Here is a 12,936-nt window from a genome sequence, read left to right as displayed (position 1 = left end):
AGGAATGAAGGCTCAGGTTGACACATATGTTACTGATCAGGTTCTTGGCCTCCTTAATCAACAGAAATGGACCACAGGCCAGACAAGAAATTTAGACCTTAGGCTTTACTACGTGCTATGGGGTAAGGGTAAGGGTGTGTCCGGAGGTCTGGCCGGGAGTGGCTTAGGTGATTTGCCCACCCCTTAGGTGATATTTTGTGTAAGGAGCATGCACAGTACTCTGCTTTTGCTCCTGACTCTCCTTTTGCTCCAGGCTCTTCAAAAGTGGCAGCTGGGATTTTTGGTCTCTTTGTGTCCTTTGTCCAGAATTTGCCCTAACTGTGGCATGCGTGCAGTTATTTTTAGTCCCATATAGTTTCTTTGTATTTTGTTGCTGGAGGAGATGTGTGTCTAGTTACAAGCATTGCTGGCACTGCAGCAAAGGGTCCCAGGTCCCAGCCTGTCTCAAGGTCACCCTACCAGGTGAGTCACCAAGACAAGCCAAGGTGACAGATGACAGTGAGGGAAATTTAGAAAGGAGGAGGCAGGGTGTGAGTACCAGTTGCAGGCCTGAGATCAGTGATGGTGATGAGGATGACAGTCTGTTTGACTCAGCAGGCCCTTCCTCCCATGGAACCATGGAGGAGCTACTCCCCAGGCCCTTGTGGGGAGGGAGATGTGTGTGACCATAGGAATGTGTCTCAGAACTCCTACTGTGGGCAGCACAATCGATGTCCTCAGCTGCTGTGCTCTACAACAGCACCACAGTTTGCTCCAAGGCCCCATTTCCTGTAGTCTGTTTCCAGCCAGTGATGGTGCGCAGCAGGCCTGTTCCTGTGAGACAGAGGGCACCTCTGACAGAAGATTTTGGCCTGAGAATCCTACATCAGCTTTGCAGAAACTCTCTGAAAGTGTGGCATTCTGAGGTCCCTCCAGTACTGTCTTCCTTCTTTCCCTCACTCCTTCTTTTGGGTCAGATGTGTGTCACTATCTGGCACATCTCAGCCTTCTCCAGCTTTCTCCCCATTTTTTTTTCCCACAGGCACTTCCCCCAGTTACTTGCAAGTCTAGTCTGATCTTGGTATCTGCTTCTTGCTTCTGAACTAACACAGGTAGGTGGAAATTTACTGACTTTATAGATGAAGAAACTGTGCTTCAGTGAGGTTGAGTGACTTACTCAAGGTTATACTGTCAATAAGAGCCAAAATTTAAGTCCAAGATCATCTGGCTTCAAAGCCCACGTGCCTAGATTTCATATTTCCTTTTTTCCTGCTTCTGCAGTTTCTGTTGCCTTCATTCTCTCCCAGCCTCCTGGAAAGGCTTTTGAATATTCTAGTTTGTCCCTACCCTGCAAAGGCAGGAGGACTTTTGGGTACACTTGTAACAGAATGTGAAAGAAAGAACATTGTATGCTTGGGATCAGTTATAGTTCTTGAGGTTAAAGAGCTCCCCCCTGCAAAGGAGAAACTCAGGGGACTGTGTTGGTGAACTTCCCCTCCTCTCCTGGAGAGTGTTTCTGGAGTGTTAAACTGAAAGTTCCGAGTTTTATTTTATAAGAAAAACTGTATGACTTTAAACCATGATCTTACTAGTACCTGTCCTCCTTTTTACCCAAACTCTTCTATGAATTTTTAAGGTTTCCTCTTCTTTTTTTTTAAAAATTAATTAATTTATTTTTGGCTCTGTGGGGCTTCAGTTGCAGCATGTGGGATATTTTGTTGCATCGTGCGAGTTTTGTAGTTGTTATATCTGGGCTTAGTTGCCCCAAGGCGTGTGAGATCTTAGTTTCCTGACCAGGGATCTAACCCAGATCTGCTTCCCTGAAAGGGGGATTCTTAACCATTGGACTACCCGGGAGGTCCAGGGTTTCCTCTTCTTAATGAAATAAGACAGAATTTTTAAGGAATGAAAATCAAGAGTGTGTGGACTTTGTGGTCGAGCACCACCTGTGGAATTCATTCACCCATTTCTGGTCACAGTTTCCCTCACTGCCCTAGCCTCAAGGAGACCAATGTCTTTTACCACGCTAATTCTCACATGGACATACAGCTTTATGGAGATTCCCTGTTGAAAGCTGAAATATCTGAATGAGATGTTAGTAAAGGGTAACAAAAGGAAAACCAGCCTAGGGAGTGCCATCTGTCAGTAGCAGGCGATATGGCTTGCAAGTCAGCTTTGTTTTCAGAGTCTGCACGATGCATTCCATCTATGGACAGGTTACCTGAGATCGTCCCTTCGTGGCCCTTTGTGCGCCTCCCAAACCACTGCCTTTTACAGGAGTGAGACCAGATAGCTGTCTGCCTTGGGGCCCACTTTAATGGTTCTGTTTCAGATAAATTGTTTCCTTTCTTTGTGGAGGACCTGAGCTTGTCCTGGGGGCTTCCCAGGTGGTGCTAGTGGTAAAAGAACCTGCCTCCCAGTGCAGGAGACATAAGAGATGTGGGTTTGATCCCTGGGTCAGGAAGATCCCTTGGAGGAGGGCATGTCAACTCACTCCAATATTCTTGTCTGGAGAATCCCATGGACAGGAAAGCCAGGCAAGCTACAGTCCATAGAGTTGCAAAGAGTCAAACACGACTGAAGCAACAGCATGCACACATGCACACACACTCACCCTAGATGTTTAACACAGGGAGTCATTTCATCTGACTGCTGAAACTTGGTCTCTTTCCAGTAGGGATGAAGTTTCCACAGTATATCATAACTCAACCCCTTCTCCTCACCCATCTTCATCTTCATCATCATTTTCATCTCTAATGGATCATTCCCATATTCTCATCTGCACATAAGCATGCCATGATATATTAATACCATCTTAACAAAAAACAAACCACAGAACAAATGTACTGTGTTCTACAACCATTTTCGTTTATGACTCTTTTCTCTGTTCTCCTTTCTAGCATAATTGTTATCTGTCCCCACAGCCTCTTTCTCCATTTTTCACTGCACCCACACATCAATTAGACCTTCATCCCTACCATTCCACTGAGAATGCTCTTGTGAAGGTCCTCAGTGGCCTCCAGGTTATTAAATCCAGCATTTAATTCTCAGTCCCCATCTTGTTTGTCCACTAGGCGATATTAACATAGTCAATTACTTCCTTGGACCTTCAAATGGATGTTCACTTGACTTTGGAGATACCAGACTCCCTTGGTTTCCTGCCTGTATTCATGAAGCTTTCCTTCTTATATTCCTTATCATATTGAAGTGCCCTAGGACTCTGGCCTCAGACCTTTTCTCTACCTATGAAAGTGAAAGTGAAGTCGATCAGTCACGTCTGAGTCTTTGCAGTCCAATGGACTGCAGCCTACCAGGCTCCTCTGTCCATGGGATTTTCCAGGCAAGAGTACTGGAGTGGATTGCCATTTCCTTCTCCAGGGGATCCTCCCAACCCAGGGATCAAACCTGGGTCTCCCACATTGTAGACAGACGCTTTACCATCTGAGCCACCAGGGAAGTCACAACCTATATTCATACCCTATTAAGGGTTGGTGAACTACTTCTATAAAGGACCAGATAGTAAATATTTTTGGTTTTGTGGGCCATATGATCTCTTGCAACTACTCAAGAAGCCATAGACAATACAAACAAGAATGTTGAATTGATGATTGTCATGATTGTTAAATGTATTCAGTGCATATTATGAACCTTACACTGCAAAATAAACAATATTTGTCAACCTGGTTTTTTAGCATAGTAGTTGTTCAGTTGCTCAGTCATGTCCGACTGTTTACAATCCCATGAACTGCAGCACGCCAGGCTTCCCTGTCCTTCACTATCTCCCAGAGCTTGCTCAAACCCATGTCCATCGAGTCGGTGATACCATCCAACCATCTTGTCCTCTGTCGTCCCATTCTCCTCCTGCCTTCTGTCTTTCCCAGCATCCGGGTCTTTTCTAATGAGTAGACTCTTCTAATTAGGTGGCCAAAGTATTGGAGTTGCAGCTTCAGCATCAGTCCTTCTAATGAATATTCAGGATTGATTTCCTTTAGGATTGACTGGTTGGATCTTCTTGTAGTCCAAGGGACTCTCAAGAGTCTTCTCGAACACTGCAGCTCAAAAGCATCAGTTCTTTGGTGTTCAGCCTTCTTTATGATCCAACTCTTGCATCCATACATGACCACTGGAGAAACCATAGCTTTGACTATATGGACCTTTGTTGGCAAAGTAATGTCTCTGCTTTTTAATATGCTGTCTAGGTTGGTCATAGCTTTTCTTCCAAGGAGCAAGAGTATTCTAATTCATGGCTGCAGTCACTGTCTGCAGTGATTTCAGAGCAGAAGTCTGTTAAAATCTGTTTACTGTTTCCATTGTTTGCCTGTCTATTTGCCTTGAAGTAAATAGAACTGGATGCCATGATTTTTGTTTTTAGGATAGTTACCTGAGCGTTACTGGAGCTTAGATGGAGGAAAAGGTTCCTACCTGTGTAGGGGAAAGGAGGAGTTATATTTTGAAATGTGTATATTTCTCCAGGGTCTTGTGCCCAATTTTGTTTAAAATTCAAGGGTTTTAAAATACTCTGCTGATAAAGGTCCATCTAGTCAAAGCTATGGTTTTTCCAGTAGTTGTGTATGGATGTGAGAGTTGGACCATAAAGAAAGCTGAACACTGATGAATTGATGCTTTTGAACTGTGGTGTTGGAGAAGACTCTTGAGAGTCCCTTGGACTACAAGGAGATCCAACCAGTCAATCCTAAAGGAAATCAGTTCTGAACATTCATTGGAAGGACTGATGCTGAAGCTGAACCTCCAATACTTTGGCCACCTGATGTGAAGAATTGACTCATCTGAGAAGACCCTGATGCTGGGAAAGATTAAAGGGAGGAGAAGGGGACAACAGAAGATGAGATGGTTGGATGGCTTTACCGAGTCGATGGACATGAGTTTGAGCACGCTCTGGGAGTTGGTGATGGACAGGGAAGCCTGGCGTGCTGCGGTTCATGGGGTTGCAAAGAGTCGGACACAACTGAGCAACTAAACTGAACTGAAAAAGGCTCAAGGCTTAATTTGAACTTGTTTTTCTTATTAATGTCAGCATTCAGTGTTTTCTCACGTGGGAGAAGGATGTGTGTAGGGAATGGAGGGTGTCTTGGGTGTGGCTGGGGGGAGGAGTGAGGGACAGCTTCTTATTAGGGTCTGAGAAAAGGGGCGGTTACTTTATTTGTTGAGATGGGGTGATTAAACTCCCAAAGTGAATTTTGAGAGACAGCTGCACACAAAAAAGATGGTGATTAGAACTAATTACTGTTGTTGTAGATGTTTTGCATTTCTATGGCACTTTGTATTTACAAAGAATTTTGTAATCACTGATTAACTTTCCCACACCAGAACCAGAACAGGGGCAGCAGTACCACAGATGTTTGTATTTGTTTTCTGGGAAGAAATTTGAGCTGCTTTGGCAACATACTAGAATTAAGGAATCAAAATCCTTATTGCAGCTCTTTTAACTTCCTCTGTGACTTTGAGAGTGCAAATGTGAACACTGTTAAAATTATTCTGTAATCTTATTGAAGAATAACTCATGAAGATTATTTAGTATTTTGCTAAATTAAAAGGAGATATTATATGTAGGTATATAGTAACAATACTAACTTCTCAAAAATTGTTTCCTCCAGGTTTTAAAAAATTAAAATTAATAATAGTGGCTATATCATATTTTTACATATCAAGTGCTTAGCATAGTGCCTAACATATGTACCTAATAAGTACTTAATAAGTGTTATCCATTATTAATACTTCAACAAAGACCCATGTAACATATGCATTTTTTAAAACTTTTTTTAAATTTATTTTTTGGCTTCATTGGATCTTTATTGCCTCATGTGGGGTTTTCTCTAGCTGTAGCTAGCTGGAGCTTTTCTAGTTGTGGGATTTTCCTGGACCAGGGATTGAACCCGTGTCCCCTGCATTGGCAGGAGGATTCTTAACCACTGGACCATCTGAGAAGTCCACACATACATTCTTATTGCTTCTACTTGATTGCTTTAGTGTTCCTGTCTTGTATAAAAATGCATGCAGGTGTACGTTCACTTATTAAGCAATATTGATTGAGTGACTACTGTTTATCAGACATTGTACTTAGAGCTAGGGATACAGTGGTGAACAAAAAAGGAGTACCTGCTTGCATGAAGCTTATGTTCTGGCAGGAGGCAAAGGACTCACATTATCTAACTTCTACTAGAAGATGTTCTAGTAGGAGTTAGGCTCGCACGGAGAGGACAGAAGCATGATTAGGGTATATTTTGGATATGTATGGAAAAAATTTCTGTATTTTTACATAAAAATAGTATTTTGTTATAGCAATAGGTTAAATATTTATTTGTAAGCTATTCATTTTTATAGAAGTATTTAAATTTCCTGGTGACTCAGAAAGTAAAGAATCTGTCTGCAATGTGGGAGACCCAGGTTTGAGCCAGGAAGATCCCTTGGAGAAGGAAATGGCAACCCACTCCAGTATTCTTGCCTGGAAAATTCCATGGACAGAGGAGCCTGGTGGGCTACAGTCCATGGGGTCACAAAGAGTCAGTCATGACTGAGTGCCTAATACACACACACTCATATATTTTATTTTAAGACAAATATGCTTATGATTTTATAAAATATTTAAGGAAAACATTATTTCATTTATTATAATATCAATGCTAATGCCACCATACTGAAATTTTTAAGGATAGAAAAAGTATCCATAATTTCATTACAATATTATTCCTTCTAAATTGCCTGCTTCAACATAGGAAAAATAGGCTCAGTTTCTTGACATTTGGGCATGGCTTGGAGTTGCAGACAGCTCAGAGCTATGGTAGTAGTAGGGAAGAATATTACATAATGACATGAGATTCCCTTAGGGCCTGCTTTTATGGGATAGAGTAAAGGGAGAGGAATATTGGCCATGCTGAAAAAGAACAGGTGAAGGTGAGTAGACTGAGTCAGGATTAAATCCCTGGGACATGACAGGTGCCAGAAGACCAGAGAGAAGGTTCTGGAGGTAGAGAAGAGCTCCAGGTTCTCACTTGTCTTCTCAAACTCAGGTGATTTTTGGGGGAAATAGCTACCTCTACCCCACAACATAAAGACTTAACACTTTTCTTTCTGTTAGCGTTTTAGGGCAATGGATTGAAATGCAAGCCAGAGTACTGCCAAGATAACCCTGAAACAAGTTAATTTTGGGTTCTACAGGCTGTGAGTTTGGCCCCTTGCCCTCTTTTCCAGCTGCCACCGAAGTCTTCTCAGTCTGGGTTCTGCCTGGATACATCTAAATTGGGATGCAGTTTCCCAATTTATTCTTCACTCTTCATACACTGAAATGAGTATATGAACAATTTGTAGATTTTTAAGGTTAGAATTAGAGTTATGAAATTGAAAAATATGTCAAAAATATCATCTGGGAAGTTTCTCTCCATGTCCCTGACCCTGTCTGAAAAGTGTGTTTGTTTGTTTCTCCTGCTTAAACTGTCGGTTCTCTGATGGCAAGATTCCATAAACTAAGACCAATAGTCACACAACTCCTGGAAATCTTCATGAATATGAGGAATAAATGTCCCCGAACTTGATGGAAATGTTTTGGAGGCTCTTCTGCCTTCTTCTGGGCCCCTTTCTGAGATACTCCCTGGAGTGTCTGGGTGCAGGCTCTGGTGTGAGCACTAGTTGGAAAACCTTTAAGCTTTCTTATTTTGGGTACTAGGCTCACTGGATTCCTGGTACCTCCTTTAACAGTGCAGCCTACATGCTCTTTCATTCTGTCAGAAAATCCTATAAGGGTAAGCAGAAAATTCACTTCAGTAGAAAACTCCCATATAGTGTCTCTGATCTCAGGTTCCTTCAGTTTTACCAAAGGAGAAGTCAGCCAGGTCATCCTCTGCCATGAAGAGACCTAGGCAGGAGTCCACGGCAGTACTTCAGTGCACTGAGAAACCTGTACAAGTGTATGGCTCATCCCAGGTGCTGGGAATTTAAACTTCAGGCTTGGATGACGTCCCTAGACACGTTAGGGAGACAACCAACAGTTTTTCTACTTTACATGGAAATGCTAATTTCATTGCAAAAGAGAAGTACCAAAATAGTATTATGATTTTAACAGTGAAATGTAGGAGTGCAGAATTCGTAATGTTATAGACAAATTAAGCATGAAATGCAAATACCACATCAGAGTGTGCTGGATATCCAGATCTCTGCTGAAATTCTCTGAAGGGTTACAATGGCTAACCAGTGCATCTGACTAAGAGGGCTACTGTGTGAGGCGATTGGAGAGGGTAAAAATAAAGGATGTAGAAGAGAAGGAGGCAGTTTTAGTTTGTGACATCTCCTCAGCTCATCTGGGGAAGTTGTTCATAGATTTGAATATTTACAGGAATGAATACACTGAAATATATATCTATATATCTATGTATATATTTGAGAGTTAATAACGGTAACTTGGGAGGATAATACTTATGATTATGTGACAACTTGAAGACTGTCTTGGTACGTTTGGGCTTCTGTAACAATACTGTAGACTGGGTGGCTTTTAAATAACAGAATTGATTTCTTATGGACTGGAAGAAACACAAGCTGGAATCAAGATTGCCGGGAGAAATATCAATAACCTCAGATATGCAGATGACACCACCCTTATGGCAGAAAGTGAAGAGGAACTCAAAAGCCTCTTGATGAAAGTGAAAGTGGAGAGTGAAAAAGTTGGCTTAAAGCTCAACATTCAGAAAATGAAGATCATGGCATCCGGTCCCACCACTTCATGGGAAATAGATGGGGAAACAGTGTAAACAGTGTCAGACTTTATTTTTTGGGGCTCCAAAATCACTGCAGATGGTGACTGCAGCCATGAAATTAAAAGACGCTTACTCCTTGGAAGGAAAGTTATGACCAACCTAGACAGCATATTCAAAAGCAGAGACATTACTGTGCCAACAAAGGTCCGTCTAGTCAAGGCTATGGTTTTTCCTGTGGTCATGTATGGATGTGAGAGTTGGACTGTGAAGAAGGCTGAGCGCCAAAGAATTGATGCTTTTGAACTGTGGTGTTGGAGAAGACTCTTGAGAGTCCCTTGGACTGCAAGGAGATCCAACCAGTCCATTCTAAAGGAGATCAGCCCTGGGATTTCTTTGGAAGGAATGATGCTAAAGCTGAAACTCCAGTACTTTGGCTACCTCATGCGAAGAGTTGACTCATTGTAAAAGGCTCTGATGCTGGGAGGGATCGGGGGCAAGAGGAGAAGGGGGTGACAGAGGATGAGATGGCTGGATGGCATCACTGACTTGATGGATGTGAGTCTCAGTGAACTCCGGGAGTTGGTGATGGACAGGGAGGCCTGGCGTGCTGCGATTCATGGGGTCGCAAAGAGTCAGACACGACTGATCAGATCTGATCTGATCTGATTTCTTATGGTCCTAGAGACTGAAGTCCAAGATCAAGGTGCCAGTCAGTAGCTTCAGTGTCCAGTGAGGACCTGCTTCCTGGTTCATAGATGGCCATCTTTTTGTTGTAATCTGAGATCGTGGAAAACAGAGGGGAAGTGAGCTCTATGGTGACCCTTTTAAGGGTATATATACAGTAATCCCATTCATGAGGGTTCCACCCTCATGACCTCATCTAATCTAAATTACCTCTCAAAGGCCTCACTTCTGAATACCATCACTTTGAGGTTAGGGTTTCAATATGTGAATTTGTAGGAGGACATAAACATTTAGTCCATACAAAGACATTTGATAACCCGCAATTCTGTTTCCTTCAACCCTCTGTTCAGAGTCCTCGAATGGAGCCTAGTGCCAGTAGCACAAGTCACTCATTATTTATTGGTTGGCTCATATTTTTTTCATTCTTTCTACAAATATTTATTGAGTAGCTGATCTAATCTTACCTTTGATGGACAGGGAGGATCCAGGTGGCATTTGTGATAAAGAATCTGCTTGCCAGTGCAGGAGACTTAAGAGATGCAGGTTTGATCCCTAGATTGGGAGGATTCCCTGGAGAAGGAAATGGCCTTTGTTGGAATCCCTGACTTGTTTTGAACAGCATTAGAAAAGTCTTTATGCATACAGATTTGTTGTTTAGTCACTGAGTTATGTCCTGCTCTTTTGAGATCCCATGGACGGTAGCCAGTCAGGCTCCTCTGTTCATGGGATTTCCCAGGTAAGAACGCTGGAGTGAGTTGCCATTTCCTTCTCCAGGGGATCTTCCTCACCCATGGACTGAACCTGCAGCTCCTACATTGGCAGATGGATTCTTTACCACTGAGCCACCAGGGAAGCCCATACATATAGATGAGTGGTTGTAAAATATGACAAGTTTATTTTTATGTACTATCTTGCAATCTCAGGATTGTCTTCCATCCATGGAATTTTCTGGGCAAGAGTACTGGAGTGGGTTGCCATTTCCTTCTCCAGGGGATCTTCCTGACCTGGGGATCAAACCCATGTCTCCTTCATTGCAGGCAGACACTTTACCATCTGAGCCACCTGGGAAACCCAAACAGAGCCATTAGAGGAGACATTTTACAGTAATTTTTGTAAGAGTTCATAGTTTGGTAGCTTTCAGTGTATAAAAAATTTTGTAGAGGGGCCATTAGAGAGTGCATGATATTGTGTATTTATTTTTAAAAAATAGTTACTGTGAGATGAAAATGGCACTTTATCTGTGTAATCTTCCTCCCCAAGCCTTGTAATCTCAGTCTAATTAAAAAAATAATAGACAAATTCCAATAGAGGGACATCTTACAGTATACCTGACCAGTTGTCCTCAGCCTCAAAAACAAGGGAAGTCCTGTCACAGCTGAGAGGAGCCTCAGCAGACATGCATGACAACTAAATGTAATGTGGTGTCCTGGGTGGGATCCAGAAAAAGAAAAGGAACTTTAGATAAGAACAATGGAAATCTGAATACAATGTAGACTTTAATAGTAATAATGTATTCATATAAGTTCATTAATGATAACAAATGTGCCATACTAATATAATAATAATTAATAATAAAGAAAACTGAGGGGAGAGAGGAAAGGGAAGTACATGGGAACTTTCAGCATTGTCTCCATTTTTCAATAAATCTAAAGCTTCTAGAAAATAGTATATTAATTAAAAAATAAACTACATTTAAAAAATGAAGTTAAAGTCAAACACTTCCGAAATGTTTGGAAGCCCTAAAACACTTTATTGAAACCCAGGATTTTGCTGAGCATAGCATGAAAACTCCTGGTCTAATCAATATAAAATGATTCTTAATGTAATTCATTTTCTAGCACAGGCAGTTCTTTGCACGGTTGTCTGGGACCATAAAAAGAACTATATAGGCTGAAATTGTGATCTTAAAAATCAATGGGAAAAATTACAGTTGTTTAGTGACTTAAAAATTTTTTTTGTCAAAACATTAAAGAGTCCATTATGGTCAGTGGTAATGAATAGGGAAATGAAAAAAGCAGTAAAGCTAATATTTAGTACACTCTAATTAGAAATATTGAGATGTAAAGTTTTGTGTTTTTTTTGTAAAGAAAGCTTACCAAGATACTACCGCTAAGGATTTTCCCTTCCTCTGTCTCTAAATTCTTAACTAATGTCTTAAGGCATACAGAGTAGTCTTTCCTACTTACGAGATATTTTGGAGGGTGCGTTTTATATCTTTTTCAATAAGTCTTTCAACACTGAAGAGTTATGTAGGTGTAAGTACTTCATTGATTTTGTTAAATGAAAAATCCCCCATTATTTTTGTTCACTACTATTCAAAAGCTTCTGAGTATTAAAATCAAACTACTCACTGATTCTTTCAAGTTTCAAAATTATGGAGTAATTTGTATAAGAAAAAAAGGTTTAATTTTGCAATATTATAGTCCATATACATGGAAAGTTTGTGTTCTTTGAAACACTTTTTTTAAGAAGGTTGCATATTGTAGCAGTGGAAATAATGTTCTCACACACCATCTGAATTGTTTTGCTAGGATTCATTAGAACAGTTTCTACCAAAAGAAGAAAAAACTCATCAAGAATTGTTTGAATAGTGCTTGCCTTCTTATAATGTAACTTAGGGTATGGAGTGAGCATCTTTTCTATGCCTTTCCAAATTCTCATATTCCTTTCCAAGTCTAGATCAGGTTCCAACATTTTATCTTTTTTTTTTCAATGTTATAAAATATCTCTGAGGGTCACTTTAATGTGAACTATTTTTCCAGCATCACTTGCTCTGGGACATGATCATCCTTTCCTCATTTATGCTTTGCTCATTCCTCTCGCTGCTTTTCTAGGGTCTCTCGAATGGTGGCAGTGTCATCCATGGTCAGTTATCTCTTCCGTAACTTCGTTTATGTTTGATTCAGTTTTCATCTTCAGCATTATCACTTTTTGATCCTTTACTGTACCTCAACCTTTGTTGGCTAATTCCTTCTTTTGAGTATCTTCTTTTGTAAAGTGCTACATATCCAGAGATATGGAGACAATAAAGCAATATTCTTTGTTGTCTGTGTGTGAACTGAATAACCCATGTGCTGAGACCAGTCAGTTTGAAAGAAGTGATGAATTTGCCACTCACTATGGTGCTCATCTATTATTTATGTTGTGATTTATGGACTAAAAACTTAGAAGTGAGGTTTGTGTTTTGTGCAGTGAATAAATATCCTACGGGTAATTGAAATTTGTGTGCATATTGGTATTATTTAACTAAACTGTGGTAAGTGAAATTTGTGTATATTGAAATTGTGCCAAGTGAGGACTGTCTCTATAACTGTATGTCTAAAAGATTAGTCCTAATCCTTTTACTGTCTTACAATTTGATTCAGTTTAGTTCAGTCGCTCAGCCATGTCTGACTCTTTGCCACCCCATGGACTGCAGCACGCCAGGCTTCCCTGTCCATCACCAACTCCCGGAGCTTACTCAAACTCATGTCCATTGAGTTGGTGATGCCATCCAAACATCTCATCCTCTGTCATCCCCTTCTCCTCCTGCCTTCAATCTTTCCCAGCATCAGGGTCTTTTCCAATG

General features: G+C 41.0%; 1 protein-coding gene across 1 annotated transcript in view; it reads left to right on the top strand.

Moving 5' to 3' along the window:
- The window catches only part of LOC785500 (protein SPATA31F1), a 112,550-nt gene that overhangs the window by 34,497 nt on the left and 65,117 nt on the right, over positions 1-12,936 (top strand). The window contains exon 2 of the mRNA XM_059889468.1: positions 1,022-1,091. The gene's annotated coding sequence lies outside the window, so the exon portion shown is untranslated. The remainder of the gene's footprint in view (positions 1-1,021; positions 1,092-12,936) is intronic.

The sequence above is a fragment of the Bos taurus genome, chromosome 8 (genome assembly GCF_002263795.3).
Source record: "Bos taurus isolate L1 Dominette 01449 registration number 42190680 breed Hereford chromosome 8, ARS-UCD2.0, whole genome shotgun sequence".
NCBI lineage: Eukaryota > Metazoa > Chordata > Mammalia > Artiodactyla > Bovidae > Bos > Bos taurus.
The sequence above is the reverse complement of the archived record's forward strand: the minus strand, read 5'-3'. Positions and strand labels throughout refer to the sequence as shown.